Consider the following 19,426-nt stretch of genomic DNA (forward strand, 5'->3'; position numbering starts at 1 on the left):
ATTTATGGTTAGTCATCTGGTAGGAGATTGGTTTCTTCTATTACTCTGGAGTGTGCTATGAGGATAAATACTTCCTCCTCTATTTGTAGGCTTTGCTGGTGACTTTTCTTGTATCAATGCAGTAGAGTGAGCAGTGGGCTGTCTTGGCTTCTGCTCAATCAGTGGGCAGGCCTCACTGGGGCTTGGGTGTGGCCAGAGGCAGCAGTAGCAGCATGCAGGACTGGCATGCACCTTCATGTGTTTTCTCTTCATTCTTTGTTGCATGATGTTGACAGGACTATGTTCTCATAGGTGCTTTTTGCACTGGGCCTTTCTTCTCAAGGGCATTAGTAGCTTTCTATCACCAGTGGAGCTAAACTTCATTCCCTAATCCTTTACTAACCACTTGTTTATAGTTCAGGATATTGTGCATAATGCTGGTGATTCAGAGGTAAGAGGCCCTGCTTCCTGCTTAAGAGGCAGGAAGATCTCCATCAGGCATTCCCTGCTGCCAGGTGCTACTGTGGAATCCTCAGTTTTCCTCTGACAACATAAGTTATTTTCACTTTTATTTATTCAACATTTGAGCATATACAATGTGCCAGACACCATTCTTGACACTTGGGATGAAACAGTGAACAAAACAAATCCTATCCTCATTGGAATTTGCAGTCCAGCTGGTGAAGACAAATAGTAAACTATACATATAATAAATAAGTAAATTACACGGCATCTTAAAAAGTGAGGAATGATATGCAAAAAGGAAAAAGGAGAGTGAAGGGAGGATAGGGTTGCTGTTTTTAATGAATGGCAGGGTACATTTTTAGAGAAGGTGATATTTTAACAAAGACTTGACAGGAGGTTAGGCAAGAAGTTATTCTGGGGAGAGAGATTTCCAGGTGGAAGACACAGCCAGTGCAAAGGTCCTGAGGTGGGATCACGCCCAGAGTGTTTAAGGAAGAGCAGGAAGGACAAGTTGACTGGAGCAAAGAGAGCAAGGAGTTAGGAGATGAGATCAGAAAAGCAATTGGGGGATAAAAAATGAGGTCATATGGGACCATGTAGACTGTTGTAAAGAACCTGGTTTTTACTCTAAAAGACATGGGAACCATTGCAGGGTTTTAAGAAGAAGCATTGCTTGATCTGACTTAGATTTTAGAAGGATCTCTCTGACATATGTTTGGAGAATAGATTGTAGGGGGCAATGGAGATGCAAAGATTCTATTGTAGTAATCCCAGAGAGAGATGATGGTGGAACAGACCATTGTATTAATAGTGCAAGTGAGAAAAGTTGGATTCTGGATATATTGTTAAGATAACTCTAACGTGATTCTCTAAGAGTTGGAATGTGGGTTGTGACCCAAAAAGAGTATTCAAAAATGACTGCATTTATATTTGGGTCAAAGAAGTAGAAGGTTAGAATTCCCATCAAATGAGATTGAGAGGACATAAATGTAAGACATTTGCAAAGAGACGATCAGGACATGTTGAATGTAAGATAAACATTAGATATTCATGGAGATTTGAGTTGTATCTGGAGTTTGGGAGAGAAGGATGAGCTAGAGATATAAAATTGAGAGTTCTTGGTGTAAAAATGCGATTTAAAGTCATATTACTGGACTGGATCATCTAGGACATGATTGTAAACAGAAAAGAGGAGAGGACCTAAGGCTGGACCTAGAGCCTGCCAACGTTAAGAGTTTGAGGGGAAAGGAAGAACCAGTTAAAGATACCTAGAAGGATCAAAGTAGAAGTAGGGAAAAAACAAACAACAACAACAACAAAAAAAAAACCCCCCAAAGAATGTGGTTTCCTGGAAACGATGAAGGGTGTGTATCAAGGAGGAGGGGAAGATGCTGAGATGCGGTGAGATGCTGAGAATAAGTAAGGTGAGGAATGAGAATAAACCATTAGGTTTAACGATGTGGTTGTTTGGGTGTCATTGACAAAAGCAGTTTAGGTGGAACGACGGAGGCAAAAGCTTGATTGGAGTGTGTTTAAGAGAGAATGGAAAGAGAGGAATTGGAGACGGGGAGTATAGATAGCTCTTTCAAGGAGTTTCATTGCCCGGGGGAGGAAAGAATGGAGCAGGAGCTGGCCACTGGCCACACTGTCCGTCCCCATTCAGCCTTCTGTGTGCTCACTGCCAGCCCTCACGCGGCCCTTCCTTAACAGCTCAGTCCTTCAAAGAAGCCTGTACCAGCTGGCCCAAGCCAACGTGGATCACTTTCAACTTTTCAAATGTTACCAGGGAAGCCATACAAGTTGACAAAAAAACTTCTTATTAAAAAGGCTTCACCTTCCATTAAACACAGCATGACTAGAAATGCCCCAAATCCATTAAAGTCTAAAACGCAAATATCGTGAAAGAGGAATTCTTTACATACCAGATCCAAAGTATACACTTTGGTCAAGGGGAAAACCGGGATTCTTGAAAGAACTGAATCAAAAAAGAGAATTTTACCAGCAAGAAACCAGAAAAGTAGTGAAAGAGAATATGGAACAACTGAAGACGTGTTGTCAACTTCACAGTGTCCAGTGTACCACAAAGACAGGTGTTAACAAACATTTGTCAGCTGTAGAGTTGGTTGATATGGATGGCTGGAGGGTAATTGCTGGAGGGCAGGCAGACCATTTGCCTGATGCTCCACTTAAGTAATTCCCATAAGCATTTGCCCCTTTCTACTCTCTGCCCCATTCTACAGGGGATGCAGGTGCCCTACATTTCCTGCTGCCCACATGGCTGCTTATCTGTCCACCCAGTTGGCCTTTAGCTGCTTGTCTGACAATTGGTGCTGCTCTCATCTTTGCCATACGTAATCTCTTTCTCCCTCTCTTCAAGGAGAGGTGACCCCTTGGCTTTTCCCTAACCCGACATGCTTTCCCATCTGTGGGTAAAGGTCTCCCCATTGCTGCCTCTTCCTGGGTTGCATGAATATTTGGTACCAGCAGACCAAATGGTTGAGGTCCACACTGAGCTCATGGTACAGCTCGTTGTGGCAGGCCAATATATCTGTATCTATTTAATAGGAGTTTTGCTGTAACTGAATATACGGTAGAGTTTAAAAGCAAAAAAAAAAAAAAATGATGCTGCAGTTGTGGTTATCTTATTTTATAGCTATTTTATTTTTAACTAAAAAAATAAAATTAAACTAAAGAGTTTGTTAGGCCTTTTGTAAGCAAATCTGGTAACCCAACCACAATTCGTAGTATTCTTTATACGGCAAACAATTTTTGAGCTACAAACATGTCATTTCCAGGCAAATGTAGTTTTTGAGCTAGAACTCTTTGGTAAGTCAGAGTTTCTTTGTACATTGTCTCTACATTGTCATCTTAAAATTAATTATACAAATATTTTACAGATTTTTTTATTTGCTTGTCTCTCAATCCAGGGACCACATTTTGTTTTGGTTCTGTATTCTATGTAGTATCTAAGTGGTGATATACACAAAGAAGGCATTAGATCATCTTGTCTTGGATTCCATAGCTAAAATGAACTGGAAACCTGAACAAGAGGGGAAAGTTGCATTCTCTCAGGTGTTTAATGCCTCCTGTCGTTTGGCCTTAGTTTTTCTAGGTGGTGGACCTTCCTCTCTCCCTTCTTTCTTTTCTTCCTTCCTCTCACTTCGCTTTTGTATCTGTCAGCATGACCAACGTCTTCCAGTCAAAGGAGAGAAAGAGGAATAGAACAGGAGAAGAGGAAGGAGGGAAGGGAAAGAGATTTTTGTAGACTGCTGATTTTTGATCATATAATCACATTTCTCCTATTTCACAATGAAATGTTTGTCTAAACATGTATGAGGATTTGTTAATAATAAAGATGATTTTTAATTACTCACATTTCTAAAGATCCAGGGAGATGAAATAGACAGGTTTGTTCATTTCTTAAATGTGTTCCCCCACTTCCAAATTTTATTGAGGAAGATGGTGAAGAATCTTCTAGCCCTGGCTGTGTGAAGCCAGTGACACTTACTGATGAACTTTTGTACAGCATAGAGGACAGTTGCTTATTTTCATTGCACTGAGTCCAAATTCTCAAGTGTTTGGACTATTAATGTAGCCCAAACAGCCCGGATTCAGGAATAAGGCAGATCTTTTATAATGTGATACATGAAGCTACATTTTACCAAGAACTGCTTTTTCTTCCCCTGAAACCAAACCTGCCTCGTAGTTGAGTTGGAAACTATGTGTTACTGTGCTCATCATTTTCCAGTAACTATTCCCTTTCTACTCCACCTCTGTCACCCACAGGAAAACTGGGCAGGCCCAGGAACAGCTCCCCCTGGTAGAGCAAAGCCAGGATCTCCACCTCTGTCCATGAGCCTGTCATTCCTAACACTGAGCATGCACCTCAGGCAGGGGGGACCTTGACCTTTCTGCTTTCTCCCTGTCCATTGCCTCTCTCTGTTGCTGTCTCTATGCTGCTGGGCCCCGAAGCCTGGTCATTTTAAGAGCACATGCCCCAGTACTTCTGTTTTTGCTTCACCATCCAAGCAGCTCCCACCGCTGGATCAGTGATGCTGTCACCTTCTCCTGTACCAGGGTAACTGGGCCTTTCTGGAGCAAACCACACAAACACAGAGCATAGTTCAAAGAGCCTCAGTAACCCCCACTTAACCCATTTCCCTTTCTAACCATCTCAGTTTCCTACTTCCAAATATTCCCAATGACAACCCTTTTGAAATAGACTTATACTTTCTCTTATTCTCCCTTGAGTGTGTATAGTTGGTAATGACCAAGGTCTGGATTAGGGAAGGTTAACAAGAAAAATAAATAGCCACAATATAATTATGTTAATTAAAAAGTGAAAGGTGTACCATAAAGGGATTTTTAAAAATGAAAATTGGTCTAATAAGTAAATCACTAAGATAACACTTTTTAAAATGTGATATGTAAGAAAAAAACTCAAGGATCTTGTATTTAGATAGGAAGCAAAATTTTCTCTTTCATGAAGACCAGAATGAAATATGGAGAGATGATAAATGTGTACAGTGGCTGATACATTGGTTTGAAAGCTAGTAATGCAATAGTAATGAATCCAAAGTATTGGGCCCTCACAGGTTGCCCAATAATGAAATATTGAATAAATACAGCAGTGATTGTTCCTGCCCACCAGACAGGCACACACCTGTGCACATAGCCATCTGGCAGGCTTTGGTAGATGAAATTGTCATGCTTCATTATCTGGATTTCTGTGAGACCCCTAATGAAACACGCACCAGCCCAAGCACCCCCCAAATAACCATTTTTATGTGAAAACAGCATGATTTGCTGGCATCTCTAATTTATAGACCCTATTGTTTAGTCAGGCAATACCAATTCATTCCAAGTGTGGTGTTTGGCATTGCAATTGACATCTTGCTGAAGGTTATTTGTCTGGTGTTATTTAGCACTATTCTGCTGGAAAAATTAAAGTATAATTTTTGGTATTGATAATGAGTACTATTTTTACTAGGTACCTGGGGAAGATTAAAAAAGGAAATCAGAATATACCTGAATCCAAATAAGAAAAATACATAGAAACTCTTCAACATTTTTTAATGAAAACCATGAATTTCTTTGAATTAGCTAATTCTAAAATAGTCAACTTTGTCTCTCTGTTTTTTTCACATTGTTGCATACCTATTTTGCATGTTGCTGGTTCCAGTATATAATAATACATGGGTCTTCTGTAAAACTAATTTGGAAACTTTCCAAACAAAGAAAACTTTTGACAGTTTTCTGTCTACAGTGTACCTTGTTATCATCACTCTGATTACTTTCCATTGATCTTAAGATAAGAACTGCATATTAATAAAGTTGGGAAACAGAGATTTGGAGTTTAATGCAGTCTTCTAAATGGTCAAGTAAACATAATCTATGAGAATATTACTTATAGAAGTTGAGCACAGTAGACACTCAATAAAAATACTTCCTGATTTATTATGAAAGACTCTGTGGCCTTGAAGATATGGATTTTCTAGAACTACTTGTATAATGATTAAAATGGTGTATAAATGATCTATGGAAATAACTCAGGACTACAGAGAAAGGAATCTTTGTTTCTGTTCCTTGCCCTGCAAAGGAGAATTTTATGTCTTTAGGACTTTGTGTCTAGCACATCGTACGTGTTCCATGAGCATTTGTTGAATGAATCTATAGCAAAAAATGTATATAATATTCTCCCCACAGCTTTCCCAGAGGAAAACTCTACTGCCAGAGATTTAGAAGTGCTTTGTGGTTTGGATTATGAAGAAACTGAATGTCACCTGTGCAAGTGTGGGCAGTAGAAATGGGAGCTACAGCTAGTGCAAACATCTGGGAAGAGCAATGTGAAGTGACTCATGGGTTCAAAGCTCAGCATAAATCCTCCACTTGACTAATTTGTCCCTGTGTTACGTAGGGGTTTATGTGGCCTTTCCCTTCAGGGTGAAATAAAATAGAGATAGTGCTTATCAAATTTATGGTCATCAGGTATTTTCATAGCTAACGCATGTGTGTGCACAGGACTGGAGGTGTGTCTATTCATTCCCGTGGATGTTCCTGGTTTGTTGATAACAGTTCAAAACTGTTTCAGTGTAAACTGAAGCACCTAACAGGCTTAGAGCGAGGGCATCCTCCACACACCAGTTCTTGAATCTGCTATTTAGTCTCATGGCAAGGATTGAGCCTGACATTGATGCTTGGAGTGATGCCTGTATTGTGCTGAATTTATTACCATCTCCACACCCTGAAGAGACAAGGACTGGAGCCAGACTCAAGAGATGGCAGTCTTGACAGAACTGGTATGACAACCCTTTTGAAAATAGGCTTATATTTACTTTTCTTACTCTCCCTTGAGTGTGTGTAACTTGTGATGACTGAGATCTGGTTTAGGGAAGGTTAACAAGAAAAATAAATAGCCACAATAGAATTATGTTAATTGAAAGGTGAAAGGTGTAGTATAAAGGGATTTTAAAAAATGAAAATTGGCCTAATAAGAAAATTACTTTAATAAATTATAGTTAATTTTAAGATAGGTTCTGATATGAAGTGTAGTCGTATTGGCCTGTCTCTACTGATATTGCTCTGTAGACAGATATTCAATTTTAGAATATTTTGTAACAGAAATTGTATGTCATGGATTATTACATGATATTGCTCTGTTGTGAGGTGGTATATTGAGATCTGCTAAATTTCTCCTTCAAAGTGGGAGTTGAGTGTCAGGGACATATGATGTGTATCACCATTTAGTGTCTAAAATAGTACCCACTCTATTACTCTATTCCCTTGTCTTGATCACTTTTGCATATTTTATATATTTTTGATTTATTGCCCCTCCCCCACACTAGAATGTAAGCTCCATGAGGGCAGGAGGTTTGTCTGTCTGTTTACTGCTGTACCCTGGTGTCCAGAACAGTGCCTGGCATATGACGAGCACTTAAAACATATGTTGAACTAATAAATGATATGCTTTGAAATAGTCCCAAGTATAAGCATGGGTCTTCTGTTAGCTTTACTTTACTTTTCTGTGCACTGCTTCAAGTTGTTTAGTTGGTTGCTCTGATCTGCAGTCATCCATTGGAATCCAGTGGTGTGGTTGGTTGAATCGGTAGCCCTCTCTTCCTCCCAGTATGACTTCTGGCCCAACTACTCCATAAAGACTCATCTCCCTTGCCTCCAGTGACCTCAACATGGCCAGAAGCAATAGCTCCTGTGCTTTAGCTACCTCTCACATTGGACAGAGCGAATTATCGTGTCTTGCTACCACACTAATCTTGGCTAAGGACCCCCTCTTTTGGTTTTTACTCTATCCTTCTCCACTAGTCCTCTTGGCAGTCTTTTCTGCACTCAGGGTTTCAACAATTGCTTACACAGTACAGCACAGTGAGTAAGAACTTGGGCACTGAATTCAAGCAAACCTTGGTTCAAATCTTCATGTCAGCACTTACCAGTTTGTACCTTTGGGCAAGTTACTTAATCTCCCTACCATTTAGTTCTGTAAAAATGAGTTAATGATAACATCCACCTTGCGTAGAGGCACAGAGTATGCATTCAATAAACATTGTCTATTAATATTAGTAATAATTTGTGTCTAGACATGCCTCTCCAGGCTTAATCCCTCATTGACTCTCCAGACCCTTCTGTCATAGGCCCCACTGGATTTAAAGTTAAGCATCATCTGTTAAAAGCTGAGCCACATTGTCTCTCCACCCACATCTCCCATCATGCCTGCTAATCTAGGGAATCCTGTCTAGAGATTGTATGGAACAGCAACATTTCAAAAGACACCTTTTTTTTTTTTTTTTAGAAAATTTTTTATTTATTAATTGAAACACATTGTACATATTTATGGAGTACAAAGTTATATTCCAATACATGTATACTGTATTAGTCTGTTTCTGTTGCTTGTAACAAAATACCTGGAATTGGATGATTTGTAATAAAATGAAATTTATTGCTTACAGTTTCAGAGACTGGGAAGTCCAAAGTCTAGATGTCCGGCTGGTTCACAGAACCCTCTGCCCTGTCCTGTGCAGGTCACAAGTCAGGTAGTTAAAAAAAGATTCTGGCAGCCAATGGCAGAGTAGACATGCTTTATTCTGATGCAAGCTCTGCTGGCCAGTGGTTCAGAGCCATTGTCTTTTATACCAAAAGTACACAATAGTGGCAACAAGCCAAGGAATATATGGGCACACATGTGCAGTTACACTACTCTTATATAACTTGTTTACAATGGATGTGCTGAATCATACCCAGCTGATGTGAGGCGAGGGGGTCTGCTATACTGACTCCATTTTCTTCACACTCCACCCCTTCAGTGTCCCTTGCTATACAATCTATGTGTCTGAGTTCTTCTGCGATGTTCCCTTAGTGAGAATGGCTGACCCTTACATACATAGACCACAGCAGCATTATAGGCTGCAGCAACAGGCCACCAAAACATGGCACTTCTTCCTACCACAGCTAACACCCACCTCCAGGAAGATGACATATTGGTCCACCATTCCTGGAGGCGGTCTCCAGTTATTTTTTGAACAGGATGAATCTCACTAGTTCATTGGTGCAAAGCCTCAATAACATTATGATGATAATCAGGGATATATATACAACATTCTGTTCCAAGGAGGGCACAAACCCTTCCCTGGGAGGCTGTTAACATGTCCAGGGCCATTTGGTTTTGTAAAACCACTTTTCTCATTGGATACAGTTCCTGATCTAAGAGAGTTAAGGCATGGTGAGTTTGATTCAGGGCTTGGGCAATGTGATCAGCCAATGCAGTTATTTGCCATTCAGACACTAAAGCAGCCCCTTGTGGTGAAAAACAAAGCCAATGGATAATACCACCATGGGGTACATTTTATTCAGTATCTAGCTTTAACAAAGTCCCAGTTAGAGGGACACTGGCCTAATATTGTATACACTGAGGCTGGCAGGTAAGGTGTACCCCAGGTGCATCTGCCTATCCAGTTGTGTGGGAGATATGGCCATCCATAGTTTCCACATATCCACAATGTTCCCTGTGATACTGGTATTACTGTAGTCCTTGATCTATTAACAGTATCATATTGTATCTCTTGACATTGAGGACTGGGGATCCAGCCCACGATCTCTGTACCTCTGGTATGCTCAATGCATCTTGCAGCCTGTCCCTGTAACTCCACCTGTTCAGCTACTAATCATGAAACCCATCCCATACACTATATCCTTCCCAAGGCTTACTAGAGTTTAGGCAGGCTTTTACTTCTTTTACAATGCGCCATTTAGTGACATTCCATGTAACACCATGGGGAAAATTCTGCACCAACCAGGTCCAGTTAGCAGTCATCATTGGGATGATTTTCCATTGGAATTCTGCAGCCATGCTGGTGGGAAACTTGGTGCAGATCCAGCAAGCAGACACATTGGCCATACAAGCATATGTATGTGCCCAGTCAACTATGGTATTGGCAGCCACAAGACTATGGGTGAAAAGACAATAGAGTTATTAGCACCAATAGAGGGAGTTCTCATCCCTCTGGCAGAATACGTGCCAGCTTACCATCCTGAGAGAGAATGGTTGCAGGAACAGGTGACTTACCTGGTTTATGATACCACACATTATCAGCTAACACTGTTGGATCTATAGGTTCTACATGTAACTATATAGGAGAGCTCATGAATGGCCATAATAACAGTATAGATGTACCCTTTAGAATAGAGTGTTTATCTGTTCCAAGTCATGTTACCTTTACTCAGTGAGGCCAAGTACTTGTCAGCCACAGTGAGACTTGTAAATCTTCTTTTAATCCTCTCCCACATGGTCAAATTAGGCCTATCCAGCATACATGGGGGGCCTTCTATTTTCCAAGGCCATTACCACTGTACTGTTTGTCTTTGTTGTAAACAAGTTGGGGCTGGCAAGAGAATATTTTCATTCTCACCATATCCTGGTTTCAGCAGATCATCCTTAGAAATAACCCGCAATTGAATAGGTGCTGCAGCTCTATGCAACAGAGCCTCCACCAGAGAGGGCCCGCCTTTGCAGCGTCTCTCATTTAGGATCCGGACTGCCAACCATAACAACCATGTCCACCCCTTCAGGAATGGGGATTGGGTGGATAGCCTTAGTCCTTTTTCAGAAGACCCATTGTACTGTTCAATCATTCCTGCTGCCTGGGGGTGATATGGTGCACGTAATTTCCACTGAATAGAAAACTGGGAAGGTCACTTCTGTACTTCACATCTAGTAAAGTGGGTTCCATTATCACTTTCTATGACCAGGGGCTGACTGTACATGGCTGTAAGGCTATTCAGTGCTTTAGTAGTGCTTACCTGGTCTGGGGCCTTGTAGGACCATACAAACAGAAGACCAGTAGCCACATCAATGGCTATAAAGATATACCTGAAATACTCTGACATGGGGAGCAGTCCCACAAAATACACTTGCCATCGAGTAAGGCGCACCCTTCCTCAAGTTATCTGCCCATTGGTATGCGGCACCCACCGGAGTTATGGACTCTCTTGAGCACGTACCAGGCAAACACAACAGGCATTTACTACATCTTCCCATTTTATGGGCAGGGCTTATCTTTGAGCTGCCATCCACATGGTTTTGCTGCCAGCATGCTGCATTTGTTGATGTAACTACTGGGCTACATTGGTGGCTGGGGCTCTCTCCAGCCATCTTACCTTAGCCAAGGCACCGGCTTCATCATTGCCTGGACCGGCTAAGGGGAAGTGTCCTGTGACATGGAAAAGAGTTACTTCCTTCTCATGTCCCAATTCCTATAACTCTTGCCACATGGCTTGTTCCCACAGGGGTCAGTGGCCTACCATCCGCCACTGATATTTCCAAGTAGAGATCCAAAGCGTAAGACCCTTGTACACAGCCCAGCTGTTAGTACAGATGGTTAATGGCCCAGGCTTATTTTTTTTTTTTATCACCATCCAAATTGCTCTCAATTCAGCCAATTGATTGCTTTGCCCTGTGCCATTTTCATACCACATGGTATCTGTTAAGGGCTGGATGGCAACAGCTGTCCCCAATGCTGAGGGTCCCATCCTAGAGCCATCTATATACCAGGCATGCTCCACAATAGGTCCCTGTCCCTCATGGAAAGGTGTGGCCTCCACCTCCATGGGTAAGGGTTATGTCAAAGTTTCCTCCACAACTTCTACAGGTCCTAACACAGTTTGCAACTCATTAGATAGAGGACTCATTGACACAGTGCTTCTTTGTCTTATATGTGCCCCTCATTTGGACAGAATGGGGGTTTGAGCTATACCTGCTTGGGGGGGCAGTTACTCATGTGCACAACCAACCCAGTATGAGGTATGTCATCCCTACTAGGTAGGACCTTGACAGTTCGTGTGATAGCTTCAGTAGCCACCAGTGCAGAATACACAGCTGTTAACTGTTTTTCTCTAAGGGAATAATGCATTTCAGCACCCTTCCAGGGCTGAAACCAGAATCCTATAGGTGTTCAGAATCGGTCTTGTCTCTGCCACAAACCCCATTCTGACCCTTCTTGGGTTACATGTACATCTAATCCAAAAGGCTTAGTGGGATCAGCCACTTGCCAAGTTTGCACTTGCTGTATTGCTCTCTTTGTAGCATGGTAGGCCCATTCTACTTCCTCAGTCCAATCCGAAGGGGCTCCCTTCTTTGTTAATGCATACAGTGGATGGGCCATTTGGGACATATGGGGTACAAAAGCTCTCCGATATACCAAAAATCCCAAATATGTCTGTAGCTGAGCTACCGTTGTGGGCCAAGGGTATGCCTGTATCTTGTCAACAATAACTTCTGGGATGATTCGTGTCTTACTCAACTAGACAACTCCGAAGAATTTGACAAGTCCTTGCATTTTCGTTGTGTTCACGGCCCACCCACATTGTTCCAAATGGCCTAGCAGCATTGCAGCAGCCCTGATTAAATCTGCAAGAGAATCAGAGGTTAATAAGACATCATCTATATAGTGAGACATTGTAACCATGCTGGGATCTAGTCCACTTGGCTAGGTCTCCAACCACTAAACCATGACAGAGGGTTGGGCTATGCAAGTAGCCTTGGGCAACACTTGAAAAGTCTATTGTCTTCCTTCCCAGGTGAAGGAAAATTGATCTTGGCTATCAGCTGAGATTGGAATAGAGAAAAAAGCATTTACAAGGTCCAGTGCATAATGATAAGTTACTAACTGAGTCGTCAGCTGATCCAAGTCGTGAACCGAAGGCACAGCCACATGCAAAGGAGGCACTACTTTGTTCAGTTCTCCATAGTCCACAGTCATCCTCCAGGTACCATCAGGTTTTTTCACTAGTTATATCAGGGCATTAAAGGGGCTATGTGTTGGACAAATGATGCCAACATTTTCTAACTCCAATATAGTGGCACCAATCTCTGCATGTCCTCCCAGCAGGTGATACTGCTTCCCATTGACTTCACGTCTTGGCTTGGGTAATACCTGTGAGTCATTTTTGGTGTGCCCCAGCAACACAGGCTTTACTGTCTGTATCCACAGCCAGAATTCTCCAACCACTGTTTGTAGGTATAATCCAAAAAGTACATCTGTACCTAAGATGTATTCAGCAACTGGGGATACATACACAGTATATACATGGGGGGGACAATTGTCCTATGCCCAGTGGCAAAGACACAGCTTTGAATGTAATAGTCTGTCCTCCATAGCCATCAACATTCACTGTGGCCCCTGGAAACTTATCCAGGTTGCCATGTATCAGGCTACGTTCTGCACTGGTATCCACCAATGCTAACACATGCCGTACAATCGTCTCTGAGCAGTGTATTGCCAGTTCAATGTGAGGCGTTGGGTCCTCATCTTCCCCCAAAAGGTGAGCACCTCAGCCTGCTCTCTAGCCAAAAGAGAACAGTCCATCCACCTCCATGGAAGTAGCCATGAAATCTTTCAGATTTACTGGGTGTACTTTATCACTTGGCTCTTTTGGAAGTTTGGTGAAATGCTGTTTGGGTCGCAATTGTTGCCACAAGACAAACAAGACAGCATTTGGCTGCCAGTAGATTTTTTCCCTATCAACTCCTGCTGTAAGCAAGTGAAACCCCCATCTGCATATGGCTGGTCTTCCTCAGTCCCTTCATGGCAACAGTCTGAGCATTTTGGGGGGACTTAGTCTTCACCACCTTTCAGGCACCCTTTGTTTGTCTTCTCTCCTCCCCTTTGCCCAGACTGGCTGTCATGGTCATTACCTCATATATAGGATGACCAACGAATGGGGCTAGGATAGCCATCAGTGACCCAAAGGATGTTGACAGAGCATTTTGCAGCACTACGTCTGTCATGCTGCCTATAAAATACTCATCATCCAGGCCACGAGTGTTGACGTTAAACATGAACTGTCGCATCCCCAGCTCCCAAATTATTTGGACCGGTTTGGCATACGTTTGCTGTCTACTCACAGTTTTGGGCAATTCTTCAGCATTCGTCCACATGGTTCAGATGGCTGCACTCACTCATTCCATCAAGGAGTGGTTACCCTGTCTCTGTGCATATCTGTGGCTATTTTGTAACCATTGCTGCAGAGACGGGTGCATGGTTATAGAGGCTAACTTTTTCATCTCATCACCAGAACACATCATGCCATCCACCCCTTTGTCCCACAATGGCAGGAGCCAAGCAGCTAAGGGTTCACCCTGTTTCTGCCAAAACTGTTTCCCCAAGTCAACCAACTCAGCCTGAGTATAGGGGACATAAGTAGTAAATTGAGTCACTTGCGGGTTGCCTACCGATACTCCACCCAGTCCCATACGCTGTTCGTGCTTCATTTTTTGGATAACAGGTCATGCCAGGAGATATACAAGTTCTCCCAGCTCACCCTCAGGTTAGTCATCATCCTTGTTGTCAGACATGGACATAGCCTGCTGTTGTACCTTAACCTCTAGAGCATGTACCTGCATTTCCAGCATGTCTGCGTTTTGTTTTAACTCTCGAAATTGTGCCACGTCATGGAGTGCCTGATCCAAACTGGCTTGCAGTGCAGTGAGCAGCAGCCAGCCCATCCTGCCAGACACTCTCTGGGACTCCTCATCTTTCACCATGGAGCCCAATGCCTGGAGAGCTTTCTCTATGCTCACTGGGGACCCATCCACTTGGTTCCACATTTCCATTGAAGCCCTAGTCCACAGGAACGTGGCCACTGGGTACCACATGCTCAAGTGCAGCCACATTTCCTCCCCCTCCCAAGGGGCTAGTGGGTCCCTTACCTGCCCAGAATCCTGCTGCTGACTACACCAATTGCTGGGCTGGTTCACAGACCACTCTTCCCTGTCCTGTGCAGGTCACAAGTCAGGTAGTTGAAAAAAGATTCTGGCGGCCAATGGCAAGGTAGACATGCTTTATTCCAATGCAAGCTCTGCAGGCCAGTGGTTCAGAGCCATTGTCTTTTATGCCAAACATACACAATAGTGGCAATGAGCAAAGGAGTAAAAGGGTGCACATGTGCAGTTACACTACTCTTATATAACCTGTTTACAATGGATGTGCTTAATCATAGCTAGCCAGATGTGAGGCGACAGGGCCTGGCTATACTGACACCATTTTCCTCACACTAGGGAACACATCTGGTAAGGGTCTTCTTTGGTGGTTGCTTTACAGCAATGCAGGGATCTCACATTGCAGAAAATGGCAGAGCAAAGAGGGAGAGAGATAACTCCTCATGCCCTCTCCTTTTAAAGTCCTCAGAACCAGGCCCATGACCACCATGAAACCATCAACTTAATCACCTCTTCAAGGCCCCACTTTTCAATTACCATAATAGGGTTTCACACCCTCAACAGTTACAATAGGGATTAGCTCTAACAACTTTGGGAGGACATTCAATCCACTTCATATACACTGTGTAATGATCAAATCAGGGAAATTAGCATATTCATCATCACACAATGTATCATTTCTTTCTGAAGAGAACATTTGACCTCCTCTGTTCTAGGCACTTCCCCTATAATAACAATAACAATAAAATAAATTATTGTTAATTATAGAAGCTTAGAACTACTGTGCACCATTAGAACTTATTTTTCCTATCTAGCTGTAATTTTGTGTCCATTAACCAACCTCTCCCTACCTCCTCTCCACCCACCCATAACAGACTCTCCTAACCACAATTCTATTCCCTACTTCTGGAAGTTCGACTTATTCATTTTTACCTCCCACATATGAATGAGAACATGTGGTATTTATTTATCTTTCTGTGTATGACTTACTTCACTTAACTTAGTATCTTCCAGGTTCATCCATGTTGCTGCAAATGACAGGATTTCTTGCTTTTTCATGGCTGAGTAGTATTCCATTGTGTATATATACCACATTTCTTTTTTTTAAGTCTTACAAAATTTTTTACTTTTAAAATTATGTGCATGTATTTTTTATTACTATATTTATCATTACACAGTGTAATAATTTTTTGTGACCCTTTACCAATTTCTTGCTAACCTTGACTTCCCCTCCTCCTTTCCCACCTCTGGTGGCCTCAGTTCCATTCTCTCCTTTTGAAAGTACAATGAATCATTGCAACTGTTGTAACGTTCTTTCTTTTTTTTGTTTATTTGTGGATTTGTTTTTGTTTTATAGCTCCCATTTATGAATGAGGACATGCAGAATTTCTTCTGTGCCTGGCTTATTTCACTTAATATAATTTTCTATAAGGTCATCCGTGTTGCTGTGTATGGCAGAATTTAATTACTTTTCATGGCAGAATAGTATTTCATTGTGTATATATACCACATTTTTTTTTATCCAATCATCTGTTGATGGACATTTTGGTTGGTTCCAGCTCTTGGCTGTTGTAAATAGAGCTGTGATAAACTTGGGAGTGCAGGTATCCCTTTGACATGATGATTTCCATTCCTTTGTGTATGTACCCAGGGGTAGGATTGCTGGCACATACGGCAGTTCTATCTGTAGTTGTTTGAGGAACCTCCTTATTGTTTTCCATAACAGCTGCATTAATCTGCGGTCCCACAAACACTGTAGGAGAGTCCCCATTTCTCCACATCCTCACCAGCATTTCTAATTCTCTGTCTTTTTTATAATGGCCAGTCTAACTGGCATGAGATGATATCTGTGTGGTTTCAATTCATATTTCCCTGATGCTTAGCGATGTTGAGCATTTTATCATGTGTCTGTTGGTCATCTGCCTATCTTCCTTTGAGAAATGCCTATTCAGCTCCTTTGCTCAATTTTTAATTGGGTTACTTGTTTTTTTACTAATCAGTTTTTTGAGTTCCTTCTGAATTCTGGGTATTAATCCATTGTCAGATGCATGGCTTGAGAATATTTTCTCATATTCTGTAGGTTTTCTTTTCACTCTGTTAACTGATTCTTTTGCTGTGAAGAAGCTTTTTAGTTTGATATTGTACCACTTGTTTATTTTTCTTTCATTGCCTGTGCTTCTGGGGTCTTAATCAGAAAGTCTTTGCCCAGTCCTAGTTCCTGAACTGTTTCCCCTATGTTTTCCTTTACTAGTTTTATACATTCAGGTCTTTAATCCATTTGAAGTTGATTTTGATATATCGCAAGAGGTACAGGTCTAATTTCATTCATCTACATATGATGTCCAGTTTTTCCAGCACCACTTATTGAAAAGGCAGTCCTTTCCTCAATGTATGCTCCTGTCACACTTGACAAATATCAGTTGGCTGTAAGTATGTGGGATGATTTCTGGGTTCTCTTGTCAGTTCTATTGATCTAAGTGTCTGTTTTTACACCAGTACCATGCTGTTTTGCTTACTATAGCTTTGTAGTATAATTTAAAGTCTGGTAGTGTAACACTTCACACTTTATTTTTTTTTTCTTAGCATTGCTTTGGCTATTTGGGGTCTTTTGTTGTTCCATATGAATTTTAGCATTTTTTTCTATTTCTATGAAGAAAGTCATTGGTATTTTGATGGGGATTGCATTAAATTTGTAGATCACTTTGGGTAGAATGGACATTTTCACAATGTTAATTCTTCTGATCCATGGAAGAGCATGGAATGTTTCCATCTTTTTGTGTCCTCTTTAATTTGTTTCAGCAGTGCTTTGTAGTTCTCATTGTAGACATCTTTCACCTCCTAGGTTAAATTTACTAAGTATTTTATTTTTTTGGTGACTATTGTAAATGGGCTTGCTTTCTTGATTTCTTCTTCTGCTAGTTTATTATCGAAGTATTAAAATGCAACTGACTTTCGCTTGCTGATTTAGTATCCTGCAGCTTTACTGAAACCATTTATCACCTCTAAGAGTTTTTTTGTTAGAATCCTTAGGTTTTTCTGTATACAGGATCATATTCATCTGCAAACAGGTACAGTTTGACTTTGGCTTTTCCAATCTTAATGCTCTTTATTTCTTTCTCTTGTCTGGTTGCCATAGCTAGTACTTCCAATACTAAGTTAAATAGATGTGGTGAGAGAGCACATCTTTGTCTTGTTCCTGTTCTTTCAGCTTTTCCCCATTCAGGATGAAATTGGCAGTGGGTTTGTCATGTACAGCTTTTATTGTGTTGAGATACATTCCTTCTATACATAATTTGCTGAGAGTCTCTATCAAGAAGGGGTGTTTAATTTTGTCAAATGCTTTTTATACATCTATTGAGATAATCATGGTTTTTCTCTTAATTTTGTTGAAGTGGTGTATCACATTTATTGACTTGCATATATTGAACCATCTTTGCATCCCTGGGATGAATCCCACTTGATCATGGTGTATAATTTTTTTGGTGTGTTGCTGTATTTGGATTGCTAGTATTTTGTTGAGGATTTTTGCATTTACATTCATCTAAGATATTGGTCTGTAGTTTTCGTTTTTTGTTGTGTCTTCGTCTGGTTTGGGTATCAGGGTGATACTGACCTCACAGAGTAAGTTCAGGAGGATGGCCTCTGTTTCAATTTTTTGGAATAGTTTAAAGATAAATTGGTTTTAATTCCTCTTTAAAGTTTTGGTAGAATTCAGCAGTCAAGTCATCCGGTCCTGGGATTTTTCTTTGTTGGGAGACTAGTGATGACTGCTTCAATCTTGTTGATTGTTATTGGTCTGTTCAGGTTTTCTATTTCTTGGTTCAATTTTGGTAGTTTATGAGTGTCCAGAAATTTATCCATTTCCCCCAGGTTTTCAAATTCATTGGCATAAAGTTGTTTATAATAATCTTCAATGCTTCTTTGTATTTCTGTAGTATTGGTTGTAATGTCTCCTTTTTCATTTCTAATTTTTGCTGTTTGAGTCTTCTCTCTTCTTTTCTTAATTACCATAGCTAATGGTTTGTCTATTTTATTTATATTCTCAGAAAACCAACTTTTTGTTTCATTGATCTTTTGTATCATTTTTTGGGGTCTCTACTTCATTGAGTTCTGCTCTGATCTTAATTATTTCTTTACATCTCTTAATTTGGGGATTGAATTGTTCTTGTTTTTCTAGTTGTTTGAGGTGTAGCATTAGGTGGTTTATTTGAAATCTTTCTATTTTTTTTTATGTTAGCATTTATTGCAATAAACTTCCCTATTAGTACTGCTTTGCAGTATCCCACAGGCTTTGCTATGATGTCTCTTTATTTTCATTAGTTTTAAGACATTTTTTGATTTCCTGTTTAATTTCTTCTTGGACCCACAGGTCATTCAGGAGCAGGTTGTTTAATTTCCATGTGTTTGTATAGTTTCCAGAGTTTTTCTCATTATTGATTTCTAGTTTTAATCCATTATGATCTGAAAAGTTACTTGAAATGATTTCAAGTTTTTAAAATTTGTTGAGACTTCATTTGTGACCTAACACATGGTCCATCCTGGAGAATGTTCCATATGCTTATGAGAAGAATGTATATTCTGTAGTTATTGGATGAAATGCTCTGTAGAAATATTCCACGTACAATTGGTCTAAAGTGTAAATGCTCTGTGTCTCTGTTGATTTGTTGCATATGTGATCTGTCCAGGGCTGAGAGAGGGGTGGTCAGGTCCCCTAATATTATCATAGTGAGGTTTATGTCTTTCTTTAAATCTAATAGT

The sequence above is a fragment of the Cynocephalus volans genome, chromosome 1, assembly GCF_027409185.1.
Source record: "Cynocephalus volans isolate mCynVol1 chromosome 1, mCynVol1.pri, whole genome shotgun sequence".
Lineage (NCBI taxonomy): Eukaryota > Metazoa > Chordata > Mammalia > Dermoptera > Cynocephalidae > Cynocephalus > Cynocephalus volans.